Source organism: Pyxicephalus adspersus, chromosome 3 (genome assembly GCF_032062135.1).
Source record: "Pyxicephalus adspersus chromosome 3, UCB_Pads_2.0, whole genome shotgun sequence".
NCBI lineage: Eukaryota > Metazoa > Chordata > Amphibia > Anura > Pyxicephalidae > Pyxicephalus > Pyxicephalus adspersus.
In genome coordinates this window covers 59,818,016-59,841,552 of record NC_092860.1, presented here as the reverse complement: position 1 = coordinate 59,841,552, position 23,537 = coordinate 59,818,016, and the positions used below count along the sequence as shown (strand labels likewise).

The window sequence follows — 23,537 nt, the reverse complement described above, 5'->3', positions numbered from 1 at the left end:
TTTCAAACATCATCTCGGACATGCTTGCCTACTAGGCATAGTGCAGTACAAATCCAGGAAGAGGAGGAGGTGGAATAGGATGAGGAGGACATTGAAGGCATGGGAGAAGGGGAGGAATGGGCAGAGGAGGATATTGAGGGTAAATGGCATCCATCCACCCAAACACAAGGCAGCATGTTCCATGGATGGCAGGAACAGGCGGAGGAGGGGGAGGACGACCCTGTGCTGCTGTTCGACCCACAGGAGTGTGGGTCCAGAATTACCTCAGCTGTGGGTAGTTTGAGCCACATGACAGCCTTCATGCAGGAGTGCATAGCCAAAGATCCACGCATACAACACATAAAAACAAAGACTGACGACCATTGGATTGCTACATTACTGGATCCACGTTAAAAGCCTGAGATACAACAACTGATCTTGCCCCAATACAGGGGACCTAAAATGCAGCACTATCAAGAAGTGCTTGTAAGGGACTTGTGCCCAGCCTTTCCGGCTGCCTGCAGCAGCAGTAGCAGGTATCCCTTTGGCAGTTCTACCAGCCATGGGAGTCAAACAACTGCATTAAGTGGCATGGGTGGCAGCAGCAGTAGAGGTCGTCTAAGCCAAACTATGCAGGCTTTTTTTCAGCAGAAGCAAGGTGCCAGTCGTGCAGCAATTGCCAATGACTCTCAGCAGCGGTACTCAGTCATTGTGCAGGAATACCTGAACTCTGCATGGGACATCTGCAACCTGCAAAGCCAGGACCCACTGGGCTACTGAGTATCCAAGCTTGAGCAGTGGCCGAGCTGGCAGAACATGCTATTCAGATTGTTGCCTGCCCAGGCGCAAGTGTGTTATCTGAAAGAGTGTTCAGTGCAGCTGGGGGCGTAGTGAGTGACAAACAGGTTTGGCTATCAGCAGAAAATGTCAACCGAAAATGAATAAGGCTTGGATCGGCAATGACTTCAACACCCCCTCTGCAGAGTGTACTGATTAGTCGTCAACTGCTGCACGGACATCTTGATGGGAAGAGCACGTTCTCAGCCTTTCGGCATCTCCTTTTACTCCTCCCCCTAGTGGCCCTTTACCTCTACTCTGTCTCTGAGGTCTATAACTTGCAATGGAGCTGTGTAACTGGCTAATTTTTTTTACCGAGCACCTCCCTCAGGGCTTTCTGCCTTTATCTACTTTGAGGCCTATATCACTGGTAATGGAGCTGTGTGATTCATAATTAAATTTTTGTATTTGTAGTAGAGAAATACATACATTTTTTTTACAGAAATACAGATTTTTTTCTGTTTATTTTGATAGATAGCAAGTGGTATCAGAATTAAATATCTGTATTTCTTTTACAAAAATTCATGCACCGTTTACACGCCGTCTCAGAGCCCACCGCCTCCTCCTCCTCCTGTTGTAAATGATGCTGCCGCCTTCCCAGTACCGAACTCTAGATGCCAGATACTAATGTGGTCCACACTTCGTCTCAGGGCCCATCACCTTCAAATCATGCTGTTACTGCTGCTGCCTGCCTAGTGCCCAACTCTAGATGCCAATTACTAATGTCGTCCACACTCTTAGTGCTAAATGCCTCCTCCTCATGCTATTACTGCTGCTGCCCAGTACCAAACTCTAGATGCCAAATACTAATGCCGTCCACACTCCTTCTCAGAGCCAACTGCTTCATCCTCCTGCTGTAAATGATGCTGCCGCCTGCCCAGTACCAAATTCTAGATGCCAGATACTAATGTCGTCCACACTNTCCACACTCCGTCCCAGAGCCCACCGCCTCCTCCTCCTGCTGTAAATGATGTTGCCGCCTGTCCAGTACCCGACTTAGATGCCAGGAGCCTACCGCCTCCTCCTGCTGTAGTTGATGCTGCCGCTGCCCAGTACCGGACTGTAGATGCCAGATACTACTGCTGTCCACACTCTGCTTCAGAGCCACCGCCTCCTCCTCCTGCCGTAAATGATGCTGCCGCCTGTCCGGTACCCAACTTTAGATTCCAGATACTAATGCCATCCACGCTCCGTCTCAGAGCCCAGCGCCTCCACCTCCTCCTGCTGAAAATGATTCTGCCGCTTCCCAGTACCAAACTATAGATGCCAGATTCTAATGCCATCCACACTCCGTCTCAGAGCCCACCGCCTCCTCCTCCTGCTGTAAATGATTCTGCCGCCTGCCCATTACCAAACTCTAGATGCCAGATACTAACGCGGTCCACACTCCGTCCCAGAGCCCACCGCCTCCTCCTCCTGCTTTAAATAATGGTGCCTCCTGCCCAGTAACCAAGTTTAGATGTCAGATAATAATGCCGTCCATGCTCCGTCTAAGAGCCAACTGCTTCATCCTCCTGCTGTAAATGATGCTGCCGCCTGCTCAGTACCAAATTCTAGATGCCAGATACTAATGTCGTCCACACTACGTTTCTTTACAAAAATACAGAAATTTTTCTGTTTATTTTGATAGATAGCAAGTGGTATCAGAATTAAATATCTGTAGTTTTTTTTACAGAAATACAGAAATTTTTCTGTTTATTTTTCTGTTTATTTTGATAGATTATAGAAACAGATATTTAATTATGATTCATAATTAAATATCAGTGTTTTTTTTAGAGAGAAATACAGTTTTTTTATGGTTTAGATAGATAGCAAGTGTGTTTGGAATTCAATATCTGTATTTTTTTTTAGAAATAAAGAAAATTTTATGGGTTTTTGGATAGATACTAAGTGCTATCAGAATGAAATATCTGTATTTTTTATGGATAAATATAGAAAACTTTCTGGCTTTTGTGATATATTACAAAATTTATAATTTAGGATACCTCTTGCAATCTATCACAAAAAACTAAAAATGTCTGTATTTCTGTAAAAAAAATACAGATATTTTATTATGATAGCATTTGGTATCTATTCTAAAACACATAACAAATTCAGTATTTCTCTCCAAAAAATACAGATGCTTTATTCTGATCCCATTTGCTATATATCTCCAAAGCCATAAAAAATGTCTATATTTCCCTCCCAAAAATCTAGATATTTAACTCTGATAGCACTTGGTATCGATCCAAAAGACCATAAAAATTCTATATTTCTCTACAGAAAATACAGATCTTTAGTTCTGATCCCACTTCGCTATATATCCCTAAAGCCATAAAAATTGATGTATTACTCTACAAACAATGCAAATATTTAATTAAATAAAAAATTATATATTTTTCTCCAAAAAATACAGATATTTTATACTGATAGCACTTGGTATGTATCCTAAAACCCATAAAAATGTATGTATTTATGTTAAACAAATACAGATATTTAACTGTGAACAGTACCGAACTCTAGATGCCAGAATCTAATGCTGTCCAAGAACTAGAAAAGATACAGCACCTGGAAAGGCTTGTGGCGGAGGACGACAATAAATGGGAACAATATAAGTTGATATGGTCTGCATGGGATTGGTTCAAGGAATCCACTCAATTTAAAGTTCTTTGGCATTAACCTAATCTAATCTAAGAGAGAGCATCAGTGTAGTTCAAATTGTTTCGAGTAGGTATGTAGTACTCTGATAGAATAAATGCGCGCTAGGCCAGTCGGGTGCTTCCCCCCCTCCCACCCCCTTCCTTCTCTTCTACCTTGTCTAACCCTCACCTCCCCCCTGGGCTGTCCAGTTGATTGTCCCCTTCCCCCTCCTGGTAAATTATTATTGCACAAGTGCCCTTTTGATATACCCTCCGGTATATCCGGTGACGAGTCTGTTAGTCGATCCATTAGTTACATATGTTTGGTTAGTTACTCTATTTCATTTAAGGCTGGTTTTCTGCTATGTCTATTTCCTTCTGTATTTTCTTTACCCCCGGTTCTTATATACTAATGGATATATATATATTCATTTGCACTGTTATACAATTGTAAAATGTCACACCCCCTCATGTCCCTCTCTGACTGTACTTGGATACCGTGTAAAATCCGGTATGTTCCCTTGGCCGCCTCATAAAATGGCCGTGCCAGCAACAGAAAAAAGACTTCCTTATTTTATTTTTACTTGTACAGTGTTGTGCAGAGATGGGAGATTCTTGACATGTCTTTTTAAATGTATTTAGAGGCTGTAGAAGCTCTCCACCGACCCGAATAACAACCCAAATTTTTCTCCCATTGACTTTATTTGGGATTCGAATTCGGCATTCGACGACCCGAATAATTTTGCATTATTCGGCTGAATAGCGGTCGAATCGAATAGCGACCTATTCGACCAACACTACTCCTGACACGGCTGTGCTGGTTCTTGCTGCTGCTGCTGCAGAAGAAGAGCCTGCTGCACTTGAGGCCCCTGAGACCCAGTCCACAATACTCTGGGAACAGGTATCAAACACTAAGATATCTGTATTTATTTTACAGTAGCACAGAAATTTCACTGTATCAAACAGTCTTCTTTGGTAAATAAGAATAGGTATCAAACAATAAAATATATGTTATAATTTTACAGTAGGCCAGAAATTTCACTGTACCAAAAGGGCTTCTTTGGTAAATAGGAACAGGTATCAAACACTAAAATATCTGTATTTATTTTACAGTTGCACAGAAATTTCACTGTACCAGTCTTTTTGGTAAATAGGAACAGGTATCAAACACTAAAATATCTGTATTTATTTTACAGTAGCACAGAAATTTAACTGTACTAAGCGGTCTTCTTTGGTAAATAGGAACAGGTATCAAACACTAAAATATCTGTATTTTTTTTAAAAAAGGACAGAAATTTCACTGTACCAAACAGTCTTCTTTGGTAAATAGGAACAGGTATCAAACACTAAAATATCTGTATTTATTTTACAGTAGCACAGAAATTTACCTGTACCAAACGGTCTTCTTTGGTAAATAGGAACTGCAATTGATTTTAATTACCTTTACTGAATGTACAGTGTGAAAAAAAGATGACTAACAGTGTCTTCACTAATACACAATATAGATTACACTAAATGTGCTGACTACTGACAATTTAACAAAACTGACTAGCTATGCCTGGCACTACGAGTAGCAGCAACCACAATTCAGTTCATATGCAGTCATTAAACAGCACCTAAGAGTGTAATGCACACAATATAACTTGCACTAAATGTTCTGACTGCTGACAATTTAAAAAAAACTGACTAGCTAGTAGCTCATGTAAAAGTAAATGCCCTATAAAACACTGAACTATGCAGCTAACAATGAACTACGAGGCTCCTACACTGTCTCTGTCACACTACACATCTCTCCCTGTGTCTATCCTATACACAGAACACAAGATGGAGTGACTAACCCCTCCCTCCTTCCCTGTATATATATATATATATATATATATATATATATATATGCCTGTGCTCTGATCTCCCCTGATTGGCTGCTGGGCCTTGCTGTGCATCTTGATTCGCTCCCAGCCACGATTCCCGTCGAAATCTCTCGCCGTTACCATCCCCTGCTTTTCCCCGTTCATTTGTCGAGAACACGACCGCAGGGCGAATCACAAGGCCATTCTCGCTTACATGTTCGGTAAGCAAGAAAGGCGCGATTTGCCAAGAGATCGAATTTAAAAATCCGGCTCGCTCATCCCCAGTGGTAATGTACAGAACAAAAACTTTAAAAAAGTTGTCTCTGCCCAAATATTTATGGACCTAACGGTATAAAATGCAAAGCAGCGGTGTATATAAAGATTGTTAATAATATGCTGTTTTAACATTTGCTGTTGGTAAAATCGTCTACTCTGATCCCAGTATCAAAAGAACTAGAGTCAATTCAATGAAACTGATGTAATTTCTGTATTCAGCAGACCTGAAATACACTAAATATATTGAAAAATCCTTGGCAAGTGAAAAACTTTTTTTTTTCTTTTTTTTATTTCTTGAGCTGTGTATTGATTTACTGAGCGTTAGTCAACGTGTCCAGCATTATGTAAGTGCAGAAAACCGAGACGGGGAGAATAGATGAAGGGAAAAGAGAATGAGGAGAGGGAGGCCAGGGGAGGGTGTCACTGACTGAGACGCATCCTACAGCTTAGTGTTATGTGTGAGCAGCAAAAGGAACAGAAGCCAGTAACTGGGAGGAGGGGGACATAGCGGGAATACGAGAACACAGACACCACACTGGCATGACAAAACGTGACGAGGAACAGACGGAAGGCTCACTCAGCCTTGGACCTCAAAGTGTGAGGTAAGTGTGCTGCTGGCCATAACAGCCGTGCATGAAGAGCCAGAACATGCTATTCTACACAGCTGCAGTGCAGTACAAATCTGTGCCTAGGGTTTCAACATATGAGCCGCTCCACTAAAATATATAAACTGTGTATAGGAGAATTGTGCTCTGAACCTGCAGTGTTTTGTCAATGACACAACTAAAACTAGCACCATGCATTGTCACATTCAGAAAAATAAGATACTTTTTTGTAATAAACAATTCAGGCTACATGAGATTGATTATGTTGAGATAAAACAGTGATTTGTCTATCACATAATATTATATACATATTCATTTATGGTGTTGTTCTGATGTAGGCAGGGTCTGGTGGAATGTATGAATGGTGTGTGTGTGGCTGTGTGGACCTTTATGGAGCTGAATGTTTACTAATGCCCCCTCACATCTTCGCAATTATGTCATATTACAGTACATACGGAGTTTAACATATTTTGTATTTTTTTTCTATCCTTTACAATTCATATTTATGTATTTAAAGATTTATAATAGTCGTGTGTGTAATTTTTTTTAGTACATCACACATGAACATATCATTGCATATCATTGCAGTCGGAAATATATGCCATTCTTGTTAATATGTGATGATCTGAAAGAATTCTTACAGAATCTAGCAGCACATAACTGGAAATATCCATACTGACAGGCTTGTACATGGCATCACACACAGTCCTCTAATAACAATCTCTCTAATAAAGAGTATATTACACACTGACAGAGCCCACTGCTGTGGCACTTTCATACAGGTGCTGATCATTGTAACTGAGGATGTTGCAAGGAATGGATTTATGTATGCATACCTGAGGCCATATGGTAAGCATGGATTGTAGTCACATTAAGTCACATGTTTTCAATAAAAGTAAATACATAATCTAAGTTCTAATTATATTTACAAAGTGCTAAGTCATATAGAAATATGTATTTCATGATCCATCAAATATCAACCATGACAGTGCAAGGCACAAAGTATTGAGATATCCTGTTTTAAGTAATACACAGGGATTACCAACTGGGCTGTGACAATGGTATATGTCAGAGTTTTTCAACCGCTGTTCCGCGGCACACTAGTGTGCCTTGAGAGATCTTCGGGTGTACCGTGGGAAATTATCCAATTTCAGTTAATTGGTCCCAAAATGATTTATTTACTGCAAAAAAATTGTCTTCATTTGTCTATACCAGTGATGTATAGTGATAGGCAGAACCAAAAAAAACTCTTCCACTAGATGGCAGCAGGTAGCTAATTTACGTGTCTGACTTTTTGGTGGTGTTCCGTGGGATTTTTCTAATTGTAAAATATGTGCCGCGACTAAGAAAGGTTGGGAAACACTGGTATATGTGATATAAAATATATAAATATATAATTAATTTATATAATAAAAATATAAAATATATGAGAACCGGTGGCTGACATATTTCAAATTGCAATCTTTGATGTATTGTTTTTTATATAGTTCCAGTGGGATCATGATGATTGTTGGATGTATGCACCCCTTTAAATATTGCAATCTCTCAGATTAGGATTAGGATTACCCTTGGCATTTGAAGGTGCTTCATATACTTCTATGATATGTATGGAATACATAGGCGTAGGTTTTCCCCAATCAGCTCTCAGATTCAGGTCATTGTTTTCTAGAATGACAGGTGAACAAAATAATTATTTTACAATGTGATTAGGTGAATCTCCTCAGAATTAAAGTCTGGATAGCATGATTTATTCATTGTACTTAAGTTCAACGTCATATCATAGTTGGTGCTGTGTTTTTGTTTTTTTTCCCCCAGTAGCATTAGGGACTATGGTAGGGACATTAGATTGTGAGCCTCTATGAGACTATGGACTTTGTCAAGCGCTGCGTTAAATGTAGCTGCTATATAAATACTAGTAAAAATTTATAATAGTATTACAAAAAGTTTAAGTTTATATGAGAGTCATCGGGAGAACTGTCCATGGTACTGAATTATTCTTCGGTATCCATGGATTATCCATGCTTAACCTCCTGAGCGGTAAGCCAGAGTGTGACTCAGGGTAAAAAAAAAACTGCTGAAAGATAAAAAAAATAAAGCCTTACCTGGTCCCATTGGCATTCTCTAGTGTCCTGCCAGCCTCTGGTCTTGTCCTCTTCGTAAGATTTGTCCTGCGGTGAGTGTGTTGACGTTCTCCCAGAGTTCCCAGTGACGTCGGTGTGTGCAGCCGTCACTAGCGGCATGGCGGGAATTTCAAAATATTTTGTATTGCATTCAATACAAAATACCTGTATTGAATGCAATACACAGGATTTATATGTCTAAAAGTGGTACATTGTCTTAGATGAACTTTTGTTTTACAGTATAATATATTAGAATGAGCATAATAAAGTTTGAAACACAAAATCATGTCAATGTTTATTAAAAATACTGGTAGACTGATAAACATTTGTATTTTTGTATCATTGCAGTACTTGCCCCTTGCAACAGCGGGAATTTCAAAATATTTTGTATTGCATTCAATACAAAATAACTCTATTGAATGCAATACACAAGATTTATATGTCTAAAAGTGGTACATTGTCTTTCATGAAAATTTATTTCACAGTATTATATAATAGTATGAGCATAATAAAGTTTGAAACACAAAATCATATCAATGTTTATTAACGACCTGGGCAGTTAGCCTGCGCCTGGTTCGGGGTGAGAAAACTTGCTACTATCGGTTACCCCGAACCAGGCGCGGGGTAGCTAAAAATAGAAACACGCGTTACAGTGCAATCCGATTGTCATACAACATTGTATGACAATCGGATTACAACTGAAAAAAAATACTTACCTTGTCCCCGCAGCTCCTCCGGAGATGTCTGTCCTCTTCTGTCTTCATCCGGCGTGTGCAGTTTCCCGGTGACGTCGCTGCAAGCATCGGTGCGGGCGGGAGGCGGGGCAGGAAATTCAAATAACTTTGTATTGAACTCAATACAATAAAGCTGTATTGAGTCCAATACAAAGAAATCTTTATATATAATATATTTATAATTGTATTATATATATATTATATAAGCTACTGTACAGTTACATTACATTATACACTATTTTTTTTTTTAAAGATATTTTTTTTATGTTTTATAAAAAAAATTTTTAAAGTTTATTATTAAATTTTGGACATATTTCGATGAGTTATGCCTAAGAATTATAGCCTACAATCTAAAATAAATTTCCATGCAAAAAATGTTTTTTTTTTTCTTTTTGCATGGAAGTATGGAAAGAAATAGAACACCCGGCATTCGTGTACGCATCCCTCTGCGATTCCTGATGATGTCAGTGCAAACGCCCATCGACAGGGGTCGTAGCGGGAAATTCAAATACTGTGTATTGGATTCAATACAAAGTCCTGTATCCAATCCAATACAAAATAGTACAAAATATATTTATGTGGTTTTGTCTATAGGTATGTGTCGTTGGACTCTGTTTTAAAATTTACCACACTAGGGAGGTGTTTCAGAAAAATTTATTACTATACAGTATACCGAATTATTGCATTTTCAGTATTTTTTATTTATTTATGCATTCTTGTTTAAGCTGATTTTTGTGTTTTTTATTTTATTTTATTATTAAAGTAAATTTTTTTTTACATGATTGTGTGTTTCAAACTATATTATATTCAGGATATCTACTATCCCTTATTTGGACATTTCTGTAAGTTACTGGTTTAAAATTTAAAAAAAAGAAATCATGAAAAACATTGTACCGCTTTTGGTACAGAAATCCAGACATCAGTGAAACACCCAGGTGGTTAATAATACTGGTAGACTGATAAGCATTTGAATTTTTGTATCATTGCAGTACTTGTTGGTTTAAAGAGAAACACAAACAAATTAATGTTTACTGCACAGTGTCATCAGTTTATAATTTTTTCTAAATATAACATTTTTATAGAAACATAACCTGAATCTGTGAGATATATCCATTAGTAGTCAATTACAGGAACATAAATCTGCCTCGATCCTTATGCATTTGGCAGTGATGCACCTACCGTACCATTCAGGAACTTGGCAGGAGAGGAGTGCAAATGCCTCATTTACAGCAATAAACAATATATAAATATGTATAACACTGGGCATAGCATTTTTTGTTGAGTTAGATCTTACACTTGTTTTTTCTACAAATTTTTGGGTGGTGAATCCAGAAATGACCCCAGTTTTTTGCTATCACATCCAGTTTTTATGATACAGGGTACCCTCAATTTTTGTCAAAAAACATACAAATTTTACATACAATGAAAAAATAATTAAATAACTTGTACTGTTCATTTAAATTTATCTTGTTCATACAAAGGATTTATTGTTACTCTATAACATTTTTTTACAGTAAAACATTTGAAAATTAATCGAGTAAGCAGTTAAGGTAAAAAGTTACGCTTATAGCTTTTCCTGGAGTGTTCAATGTTAGGACAATCCCGCCGGATGCTCCAACAATAGTCAGCCCTCATATGTACATCCCATCTACCCCGATACCATCCTTCCATGACCTTCAAATCTTGTTGGAATCGTTCATCTTGTTCATCACTTTCTGTTTCAAGGTTTTCCAGGAAGTTAGAAAGATGGCTATGCAGAAAATGCACCTTGATGCTCATTCTGCAACCAAGCATTTTGTAGCTCTCCAGGAGTTTCTGGACAATTTCTGTGTACTTATTTGCTTGCGCGTTTCCAAGAAAGTCTTTGACAATGGCTTTGAGTGATAACCAAGCATTCTTTTTGACTTCTGACATTGCCCCTGATTCATCAATAAAATCCGCGCTCGCTGGAAGCGCGAAAGTACGCGCGGCCATCGATCGCGGTTTACCGCGGTCCGGACTCGAGTGTGCGCGTACACTCGCCTCACTGCCAGCCAGATTCCTGCCTTCACAATAATAAGCAATAGCCTTTATTTTTTCAAATGACAGGCTAGGAAATGCCAAAATGAGATACTTGAAACAGTCTCCTTCAGTTGGCAAAGCTTTAACGAAGTGCTTCATCAGACCTAGCTTTATGTGCAGAGGCGGGAATATAATATTCTTTCTATCAACAAGTGGCTCATGTAGAATGTTTGGATCACCTGGTTTTAGGGAAGATCTTGAAGGCCAATTCCTTTCCAACCAATGCCTCTTACGAGCTCTGCTGTCCCACAAGAACAGATAACAGGGACACCTGGTGTATCCGCGTTGCTGACCAAGAAGGAAGCATACCATTTTAGGGTCAACACAGATGACCTTAAAGATGACCTTGTGTTGGTGTTGCAACAACTCAATGACTCTCCTAATGGCCCTGATTTATGAAAGCTCTCCAAGGCTGGAGAGAAAACAGTTTCAGAAGTGAAGCTGGGTGATCCAGCAAACCTGGAATGGATCTGGTCCAGGATTCAAAACATTTGCTAACATTCCATGTTTTCTGGATCACCCAGCTTCACTTCTGAAAGTGTATTCTCTCCAGCTTGGAAGAGAACTTTAATAAATTAGGGCCTATGTCTGCATATTCTTCACTGAATGGCCGATTGGGACTGAACCAAATATATTGCCATTGTGAAGGAGGACACACTTTAAGCTCCGCTTTGAGCTATCGATGAGAAGTCGCCATTCATTTGAGTTATAGATTGGAATTTCCAATTCCTCCATTAAACCAGGTATGTTATGGCAATACACAAAGGCACTGTCAGTTCTAAAGTACTGCAGAAATGCAATTTCTCTGGTTCGAAAGTACAATACCTTCGTTCCTTTTTCAAGTAAGTTTTTTTCACGCTGTCTTAATGCTAGGAGTTCTGAAGCCTTTTTCGATAGTCCCAAATGATGTGCCAAATCCCTCAACCTATGCTGATCAAATCCCTTACGAACAGAGTCCTCTTCAACTTCAAACTCATCATCATTGTTGTCATCTAGTTCATCACTAAAATCATGTTCTTCAAGAGAGGGTAGTGTAACGAAATCGGCACTGGGATTTCATCTGAATGAGCCACTGGGTCTTTAGCCGATGGTAGACTAGGATACCCTATGTTACATTTATTTTTCCCGGTTTAATCCTGAAGTTTTCACTATACAAAAGTAACAGTCACTGAAATGATCTCCTAGCTCCCGCCAAACCATAGGTATAGCAAATGGCATCTTATCACGTGTTCTCTTTGTCCACATCCGTAAACCCTCGACACACTGTTTGCACACCTTATAAGGGGCCCAAGACTTACCTTATTCACTAAGTTTAACTTTGAAATATGCAAAATAGGCTTGCTCTACAAATGTGCTGATGTTCGCCCTTTGACTGGGAATGGTGAAACTGCCACAGATATAACAAAATGAATCAGGGTTGTTTAGGCACTTAGGATGAGAAATAGCAGAGCCAGACATGATCTGAAAAAAAAGGAAATATGTGTGTAAGTTGAAAAAAGTTTGCTTATTCACTATGTAGAGCAGCGCACAACCTTTGTCTTGCATGCAAATGAACAGCCTATACAAATCCACGCTACAGTAATCACATTAATATTAAAAAAACCTGATGTGATAGAAGAAAACTAACTGCACTTTCAGAATCAGCCTTCCCTTTCAGCCTTCAGCTGAATCAGCCTTCCCTACACCTTCCAAGGTATATGTTAAGGTATGGTACATTCTAAAAAAATGATAAAGCAGTTTTTCCTCAACCTTTTTTTCAATGATAACATTCAATATAATTCCTATACCCAGGTTCACAGTAAAATAGTGTGTTTTCATTAGGAAGAATGTATGTGATATTGCTGGCCTTTGCAAAGAATGTCACCATTACAGATCATTGGTGACAGTTAAACTTTTTTTTAATAGTCATAATGTTCATATACCAGCTTGTAAGTGCGCAATGTTCTAAAAAAAAAAAAGTTTTTTTTTAAAGTACATTAAATTTTAAAAAAAAAAAGGTGAAATCAGCATAGATCACCCACATAATACAAATGTATCCACAATGTATTAGGGAAGCATGGTGGCTAAGGGGTTAGCACTAGGCCTTTTGGAAACTATCTGCATAGATGGAAAGAATCCCATGTTTCTATTGTTTCCTCACACATTTCAAAAACATGCAGTTAGGTTAATTGGCTTATCGCAAATTGACTATAGACTGTATTGATGACATATGACTATGGTAGAGACATTAGATTGTGAGCCCCTTTGAAGGACAGCTAGTGACATGACTATGGTAGAGTGCTGTGTATGCCTGTGCAATATAAATATTAGCAATATTGATAATACCTACTGGTTGATCACATGTGTGTATAAAGCTACATACTAGCTACAGATAGGGTTCCCTGCTGTTTAAACCTTGTTTTTTTGTTTTTTTTTATAAAATAAGTTTACAAGATTCCATGGCTGCAATGCATGAAAGGATCTACATCAACAGAGATCATCAAAGTATGGGAGCACAAGTTACCTTACATTTTTTGTCATGTTTTTTCAGCGATCACTGATTACTCCTGCAGCCCTAGAGGAGCTGTAGTATGTGCTCTTGGATGCAGAACACGTCACAGCTCCTCTAGGGCTGCGGGCGTAACCAGGGGAGCGGAGCTGTCAGCATAGCAGAGCTCCGCTGATTGCTCTGCTCCCTGATTGGCTGAGGAAAGGGAAACCCTGATGATACTTGAGCTCCGGATCAGGGTTTCCTATATCTCAGCCAATCACAGAGCACTAAAGGTGAATGGGGACAAGTCCCCCCATTCAAGTCTAGTGCTGAATGGCTGAGAAAAGGAAAAACTCAGCCAATCACAAAGCACTAGACGTGAATGGTGAGCCTTGTCCTTTTTTTACCCCTAGTGCCTGGGGATCCCTCACTGTCAGGAGGTGTCCCCCGGCTATGCTCATGTTATGAATGGATACAGGCATGGGAATCATCCTGTCATTGTGGGATAACCTGTAAAAAAAAAAAAATTTAGTTACACAAACACACAAACGTTTAATAAAATAATTTAACATTAAAGCTTCGTCCTATTTTTTTACACATATTTTAACCCTTTTAGGGAATGGGTAAGGGGTTTTTTGTACCCATTCCCCAGGGTAGGGTGGGGGAGAGCTGGGAGTCTCCTTATTAAAGGGGGCTTCCAGATTCCAAAGTCCTGCTAAAAACGCTTATTAAAGCCCCCATTGTTTTCAATGGAAGGTTTTGAAATTGCTTTCAAAAAAGCTTAAAAACGCTTGTAAAATCCTCCATTGAACTCAATGGTAGCGTTTTTCAAGCGTTTTCCCGGGTTTGCGGTTGCAAGCAACGTTTAAGATAAAGCTCATAAACATGCCTCAAGGAAACGTCTTTGTGTAGAATAGTCTATTGGAATGCATAGGGATTTCAAACATGGGCTTTAAAAGCCTCAGGTTAAACTCTGGGGAAACAGTCTATATAGACTAAGCCTAAAACATTGAAAGGTTCTAAGTCTTAGGGGTGTGTTTTTTATTGAAGTGTGAAAAATGTTTTACAAAAAGAAAACTTGACCTATTAGGAGTTGACATACAGAAACAAAATTGAAAAAAACAAATGCCATTTCCACATCTGCTTTACAATTAAGATAATGCAAACATAACTTGTCCTTTTACTTGGCAAATGAACTACATAAGCTCTGTATCCTAAGGAAGAAGAATGTGAGACTTGTGATTCCTATTGATTTTTCATAGTTCAAATCCTAGCAGCATATCTAATTTACATGACGTGTTTGCTATTTTATTATAACTAGTCCAACCAATAAGTCAATAGTACATTTTGTTTTAGTGTCATGAGCACAATGGTGAAAGCATAGTGCTCCCATGACAGAGGGAAATGAACAGTACTGAAGCTTCTTTTGTAAGGAATTAAGCAAACCCGAGTGAAGGTTAATCAGCAGTTTATATTCTCATGCAAAAGCTGTATTTCACTTATGGGTATTGGATTATTTATAAGTTGTTTATTGGATAAAAAGAAGTAAATTAATGCTATAATATTTGAAAAGGTGCACGCTATCTATATGTCTGCAAAACATCACCAGAAGTAGTCAAGAATAATTTTCAGCCTAGATTTTAAAATGAAATGAACCTACAGTATACACATTTAAGTTTTAAGTTTTGTTTTAGATGGCAAAAGAAAATTGATATGTCTGTTTAATTCGAAAAGCAAATTATTGTAAAAGTCAAATTAAATGTGAAATGTCAAGTGTTAAATGATAAACCTAAACACTATGCAGTTACAAAAGATACATTAATGTAACTGCATTTTTTTATACATTTTATAATATAGTTTTAAAATGCAGACAGTATACCGGCTTTATCCTGATAACAGCCTTTTAGTCTCTGAAGATGGGCTGGATTGTAAGGGGAATAGGCAGTACAAAGAGCCGATTAGTTCATGGGCTGAAAAAAGATAAGTATCACTGTGTAACTAATTCTTTCACTGTCCAAACACAGACAAGGTATTTATCAGAAAATAAATACCTTGCCTGTGATTGAACAGTGAAGGGGAATATTGAAGCAAAAACTGGATGTTATTTTATCTTTTAATGAGCTGTTGTTTTCCTGTTAGTTTTGCTTTAGGAGTCTTTCTTTTTTTACTTAATATAAGTAATCATTTTTTATGAACAAAATAATAAGTGGAATGAAGCACATCAACTTTATATACACTTTAGGGTCATGACAGATGACAAAGGGACACTCAAATCTGAGGGAAATGAGGTTAACTCTCTGCAAATAGAAAAGCTCCTTTACAGGAATAGCTAGGAATATGTGGTTTCCACTTTAACAAGTGCTAGTTCTAGCCACTTCTGTAGCCACTTTCTCAAAAAGGACTGGATGCGTTTGTAAATGCAGAGAATACTACAGTATTAAATATAATAATATTTAATACTGTAGTATTCTCTGCATTTTCAAACACTACAGTTGGTTAATCCAAGCAGTAGACCTCTCTCTCGTGATTGCGCTCACTCTCTCTCTCTCTCCCTCTCTCTGTATTTATATATATATATATATATATATATATTTATAAATATTTTTTTTTATTATTATCCTGGATCCACTGTGGGTTTACAGTTCTGTGGGTATAGGTTTTTTTATTTTTTTTTCCTTGGGTTGAATTAATTGGATATGTTTTTTTCAACCTAATTATGTAACTATATGTAACATAAAAAAGGTAAAATAATTCCCCCATTTAAAAAAAACAAAAACAAAACAAAATCAATATATTTCAGATCATCTCAACCCAATACCAAGAGCAAAGTGCTGTAAGACTTTGGCACAAGTACGTAATGGTTTAGTTAAAGGCAGTTTCAGCCCAGTTCTTGGAAGTGGTAAAAGTTTACATAGCCTTAGGGTATTGATCATGGATTAAAGAAAAGCCTTCATTAAATGTTGTTAAAATTGATCTCTTTAGTAAAAGATAGTTATCTGGCATCATTATGTTTCTCTTGTTAAGCACTTTGAGACAAGGACTGATCTAAAACATTTTTTGGTTCAGTGACTCAGAAAATGATAAAACATTGTCAGTAGAACAACTAGACATGTACAATTCTCAGAAGGTAGCAACCTGTCTTTCATGACAGACTTTTTTTTTCATTTGGTTTTAGCTGAACTCCAGGTAAGCTCAATGCAGCTAGTGGCAATATTTGACCTTAACTGGATTCAGCCATCAAGCTATCAAAGGAAATACTAGGAGTCAATCGTATTCCTATATTTACTTGTGCAGGTAAGAAACATGCTGAAAGAATGAAAGAAAAATTCATTACCTATGGTTCTTCACTGGGGCTGGCTGTGCTGTCCGAAGTGGTTGTGTCTATCTCAGGACTGAGACTCTTGGAGTTCCATTAAAACTTTAAAATCACATTTTAAATAGAAAAAAAGGCATTGTATAGGATGGGGATAAGTGCAAAAGTTTGGAAAGATATCTTTATAGCCGCTACCTTGCCAAATCAGAAAAGGCAATAAGCTTGGCACAATATTTGGCAGTAAAAAAAGTGCCATAAGACTTGGTGAGTTGTATACCTAAGTATTGAAATGAATGAGAAGGCCACCGAAAGTCGAAGTTCAACTGTATGTTAGAGACCATCTTTGGAGGGAGGTTAAAATTCAGGACTTAAGATTTAGAATGATTAATGGTCAGCCCAGGGGTATGATATAGTCATATTGTAAGTCAACCAGTAGGACCATGAGGTAGGGAACATTCTGGAGGAGTTTGATGAGGAACAAAAATGCATATTCAGCAAAAAGGCAAATTTTGTGGAAAACCCTTGCCACATCCAAACTGTCAAGATTGGCACCAACAAGGGAAGCTAGGGACTCAAGCTCCATGGTAAATAGGTGGAGCAAAAGCAGGCACCCCTATCTCAGTCCTCACTATATACCAAAAGTTTTATTCACTAGGAGTATAATTCAGTGAGTAGATCCAGTTTAAGAAGTGGGGACCATAACCCTACCTGCAAAACATATTGAATTTAAAATGGCCAAACCAAGGTGTCAATACACTTTTTACCATCCTCTACAGAAGGCTGACATAACTAAAGCCCTCTAATTGAGTTAAAGAGGTACAGTATTTTTCAAGGCCACATAGTTTCCTACTGCTAATTAGAAAAAAAACTCAGAGTGAAATTACAAAACATTTAAAATAAAGGTAGTATGCACTATTTTCCAATGCCACTGCATTTCCTATTGCTAATTTGTTTACTTGGGGCCTTTAAAATATAAAGAGGTTTACATAATTTTCTAATGCTACTTTTTCATATATTGGTAATTAGGAAATTGGAGACTCCCGTTACTTAAAATAAAGTTTATTTTTAGCTTGACTGTTTACCAAGTAAATTTAAATATATAATATTTATTTCTGTTACATATGCGCAATTTTCTCCTATTGTTGGTAATATGTTCACCAGTTTTTCTCAAAGCTTGACTGTTGACATGTTTTAAAATATAATTATAATCCACTAATGGCAGCAGACAGAAAAAGGTCCTGTTATAAATATTTTCACAAAATACCTAGCGGCCCATTCCTCTCAGCCAAGCTTTGCTCCTTGTGGACTGGCTGAATCATTTATCATCTCGGTCACAGCAGGGAGATGAAGACAGTGTACATTTACCTGGGAGCCAGAGTACCTGTGCTTCATTTGCAAAACTCATAACAACTCTTTCTGAGGGCTGAGGTTCTCTATCCCCTCCACTGTTCCTAGACACCACTCCATTCTTTCAAGAGATGCACACAGGCAGTTAGTGTGAATCTTAGGAAACAACTAATGGAAAAGAGGAGCTATGGTGATGAACATTTATTTAATCCAAAGGTGCTACAAAAGTGAAGTGTTAAGGAGGGGAGCAGAGAGGTTCTTCAGCCTCCTTTGATGACAGTAGTGGTGGCGGAAGTGGTAGTAGTTCTAGTGGTGGTAGTACATTACCAAAAACTAGGGCTTGTAAAACAGGTAGACAAGCAGTACTAAGGGGGAAATCTTGGCATATTCATTAGATAACAATGGTAATGGTGTTCTAGACAAGACATAGGACCCAGTCAGAGTGACAGAATTTTCTTAGCAACAATGATGAAAACTATTTATGACAGATCACAAGGTGGCATTTAGTTGCAACAATACACAGACAAATACACATTTTTCTCTGTTGTGGTGTAAAATTGTTTAGATGAGATGTTTACATTTAGAAGTGAATAGAGCATAAAAATGGATTTAGACTGGTCCCATACTGTCTCAGATTCCTAAAATTGGCTAAAGAAACAACTGATAGTGATTCTGCACCCACATGAACAGTCAAAATATGGCAAAACTTTCAAATTATCTTAGCAACAATGGTGATTGATCACAAAATGAAATTACAGCATTTAGTTGCAGTTATACTTGGACAAAATATTTCCAATTATGACATAAAATGTGCTTTTTTATGCACAAATAGAAACAACAGATCATCAAAATTGAATTGTAAAAATGTTCTTTGTTTCTTGTTTTAGAAGTTGGGTTTACCCTCACTTTTATTCCCTGTGACATTGGTGATCAGAACAGTCTGATAAATTTAGTTTCCCCATCATTATATTCAAATCTTACAAAAAAAATTACCATTAGGTATACCTAAAATGTTAAAGTTAAATGTAACCACAGGCCTATAATTTTATTTTACATTTTTGGGAAACAAATTAGACTAAATTAACTATTTTACTTTCTAGACAGCAGTGATTGCAGACAATCTTTGGAATTCAGGTATGTATAAAGAGTCTTCAAAATACTTTTCATAATAAGGTGTTGTTGAAATAACATAACCCCCCCTGGCGTTCTAATTTTTTTTACGCAAAAAACGTTACATTGTTTTGCATGAAAATGTATTTTACATTGTAGGCCTATAATTAGGCCTTAGGCATAACTCACCAAAATATGTCTAATATTTAATAAATTTAATAATAAACTTTAAATAAAAAAAAATCTGTTAAAACAAGGGTGCATAAAAATACAGAAACCTGTAATATAACTGTACAGTAGCATGTATAGTATATATATTTTAAATATATATATATATTATATAACGATTACTTTGTATTGGATTTAATACAGCTATTGTATTAAATCCAAAACAAAATTTTTTTGAATTTACCGACATTTAAAGGTACCGAATTTATTGACATCACTGGGAAACCCTGGGAACGTCACTGCAGTCGCCGGCTGAAGATCCCAAGGAGAGGACGCTGCCCGAAGATGAGATCTGTCAGGCAGGACGCCGGAGGATGCGATGGGACAGGGTTGGGCTTTATTTTTTATTGTTTATAGCTACCCTGAGTGTGGCTCGGAGTTACCACTTTTTGTTTGTTTTTTTTACCCAGAGTCAGTCGGGAATACCGCCAGGGGGGTTAAAGCACATCTCACATTTTTATTAATATTTTTACCTCATAAGGTATTGTTAAAAGTATTTGGGTCCAATGTGTTTTAAAGATTTGCATCTGAAAGTGCTCTGATATGTATTTTGCAGGCATTTCTGCTGTAGCTATCAAAAAAAACAACTGTGGTATCTCATACAGGCCAAATCACTCTTTCCATTTCTCATGAGGACCAGCACTAAGCATTGCAATATGCTTCAGCCTGGGGGTGAACATTCCATGACTGTTTAGTTCTTGTACCATTTCTACATAAGTGTATTCAGCTACAAAATATATGAAAACTGGCAGTTATAAAAATAAGTTTAATGAAAACTGCAGCAGCTGCCAGGATATGCAATGAATGTTCATGCACAACATTTATGATATACTTATCCTCTAGTAAATTAGCAGTTTAGTCTGAGCTGTATTTGTAGGCTGTGTTCTGATCCCAAGTTCCATTGTTAGTTTTTGTACTGGGGAAACTGCAGGGGCTGATATAATGTTTCTGTCTCTTTCATGTATTACAAGTTCTCCAGTTTCTCTATGGCTGTTTGCACAATGCAGCTGGAGAACTAGAGTGACCTGCCTGTCTGATATGAATTATTTTATACACGCTTCTTTCACCAAACCCTTTGTAATGTAAGCAGGAGTAGTTTACCAGCTGACAGCCAGGCTCTCATGCAATGCTAATAACAAAAACTCCACAATGTTCTTTAGGCACAGAATTGTTCACCATTGTTTCAGTCCTTCTCTCTTAATACTGGATGCAGAACACTTGTCTCTTTGGATATCCTTATTCCGATAACGGTATTTATTGACTTTTTATAATTGTGCCCTTGTTGTGTTGGGTTTTTTAGCTTTGTTCATTCAAATGCCTTTTAAATTCTTTTTTTACATAATAAAAAGCATCAAGTTGAAGGTGGCAGCATAAAAGCAAAGAAATTTTAAAAATGTCCATGGTTTTTATTTTTTCCCCCATCAGTTGGTAACTTTGGATACAGCAGAACTGGAATTAAAGTGGATGCAGTGGCTAGTAAATACAGCTACAAGGCTTTTTTGTTGCTCTTTTCTCTGTAAGGCTGTGCATTTTAATGGGAACGTTGTACACAAAGCAAATGCACAGTTTAAATTCCTGTCATTGATATCAAATAATCAGTAACAAATGGGGTGAAGACATTAATTGAAGTATTGACTGTTTTGTGCATATAACTGCAGTACATAAATTACACAATAATTTCATCGAGTCAAACCCAGAGCAATGTTTGCAGTTCAGCTATAGGCCTAATAATTTAGCAATAAAGTTATTACTAATATTTTTAATATTATAAGGTTATTATTAATATAATGCAGATATTAAACATATACTATAAAACTATGTTTTTATGTAAGTCTACAAGAATTTAATTTGGTAACACTGACTTCCAAAAGATTTTTTGGATATATAGAATTAGAATATACCTATCTGTATATTTTAAGACACAAAGAAATAACAAATAGGAAGAAAATGTTGCTTGTTTTCAGCCTGGTCAGACAACTTTAAAATATAAATGCTAATTTTATCATGTAATTTCTCCAGTTTCTTTTGATATTAAAATATTGTTTTTAATGCATCATATAGCAAAGTTACATAATAACTCAGGGATTTGTGTGTTTTTACTACAAAATGCTACACAAAAATTAGTAAAAAGGTATTACTAAACCATATAATTGATAATCATTTTTTTAATTTATTTTAAACTCTTATGGCTTGTTTGGAGGTAAAAAAGGGTAATGGGAGTTTTTATTAAAGCAAAACAATTTTTAAACTGTCAGGACTTCACAAAATACTTTATGGGAAAAAAATAACACTGTAAAAGTAGCTGCAACTAGCTGCACTGCGTCAGTGTGTTTTACATTCTAACAAGCACTGAGGGGCCACAGCTGTTTCTTCTGATCATCATGTAAATAATTGTAATGCTAGATTGGACTTCAACTGTCAAACTGATAGCAGGTTCAAACATGTACATGTGTTGGCTCATTAAAAACAAGGTATATCCAGATTCCTAAACTGGTTAATAAAAACTTGCACTTGATTAATTAAAGAAGAAGAATGTTCACTTACCCAAGGAAAGCTCCTAATATTTCAATTAATTCTCTTCACATAAATGGGTAATAAAAGTTGACCGAGCTACAATGGTGAAGTTAAACATTTCTTCTCCTAGAATATCAATCCCAATAAATGCACTTTTCACAGATCGAGCAATTTTTAAACTGCATCCTAACAAACCAAAGTGGATAGATGACCTCTGCACAGCAAAGCAGACATTCTAACAGAAAACTGGCTAGGATAGAAGTGGAGAACCCCAAAATAGCCATTCATTTTTCAAACTTAAATAATATATCGTCTGCTTACACGTCCTAAAGCTTAAAACATTTTCTTTAATGAGACCCACAAAAATCAGTGGTTAGGTTAGTAAAGGGGTTTTGGCAGCTCACTCACAGCTATTTGACTTATTCCCTTATAAAATAATTTTTATACTTAGTGAATGCGGTGAAAATTTACTTTGCAAAGAATACACAGTTACATGCCTTCCTGTGTTTTCTAACTCTTTGCATCTTTCTAACTCTTTGTTGTCTTCTGTCACTTTGTATTTCTTGCACTTTGGACAGCCCTGTTCTGTGCAGCATTCCCCTTTATATTTTCCCGCACCCCATGTGTCCAGTTCTGACATTCCGTATCTTGAGATCCTTTGTTTCTTTTGCCTTTTGTACCTCCTATTTCTTATACCTTAGCTATGCCTTTAGATGTCTTCTACTTCCTTGTTCTTCATGCTTTCAGCACTATGTATATGTCCTAAAGACTACTCGTTCTGTACTAACAACAAGAACTATTTTGAGCCCCAGGGATCCAGGGATCATAAAGATGTGTGTTTGCTGTACAGAGGATACGCCTCAGGGTAGAATGTAGAAGGAAACTTTGGCAAGAGAACTTCGGGATAGTCCAAGCTTGCTTAGTCCTCTTCTTGGTTTACAAAAATGCAGGATAAGGACAAGAAAGAGAAGATAATAAGAATAGCTACAAGACCTTCTTCATGCATCTGGATGCTATGGCCAATGATGTTTTCACACTCCTAATGTTACAAAGTCTAGATACGTTGGAGATTTGCTGGTCATTAAAACCAGACATAATTTGCCTGGAGATATTCTACCATTTTTACCATCATTATTCCGTCATAAAACATTTGAATGAATGAAGGACTAAAAGAGACCACTTTATCTAGACCCATCTTTTTAGTGGTTTTGTTGTTTCTGGGTGTTCTTGGTATAGTTGATAATATTTTCACATAGGCTTTCTTGATCAAATTTAGATCCCTTTCCCAAGTACTCAAATTTTGAATAATTGGCTCTAAACTTCAAAATCAGGCCCTTTATAGCCTACAAGTGTTCAAGTGTGGATATTTTGTTTCTAATGTGAAGGGTGACAGCTGACCTGTTGTAAGTAAAGCTGCGTACACACTTCCAAATATTATCGTTTGTAAACGAACGACGAACGATCCTGCACGATATCTG

At 37.2% G+C, this 23,537-nt stretch overlaps 1 protein-coding gene across 2 annotated transcripts in view; it reads left to right on the top strand.

Annotated features, from left to right (window-relative positions):
• Nucleotides 1-6,014: 6,014 nt before the first annotated feature.
• Nucleotides 6,015-23,537, top strand: part of LINGO3 (leucine rich repeat and Ig domain containing 3) — a 58,774-nt gene continuing 41,251 nt past the window's right edge. For both annotated transcript variants that reach the window (XM_072404864.1, XM_072404862.1), the window contains exon 1: nucleotides 6,015-6,159. The gene's annotated coding sequence lies outside the window, so the exon portion shown is untranslated. The remainder of the gene's footprint in view (nucleotides 6,160-23,537) is intronic.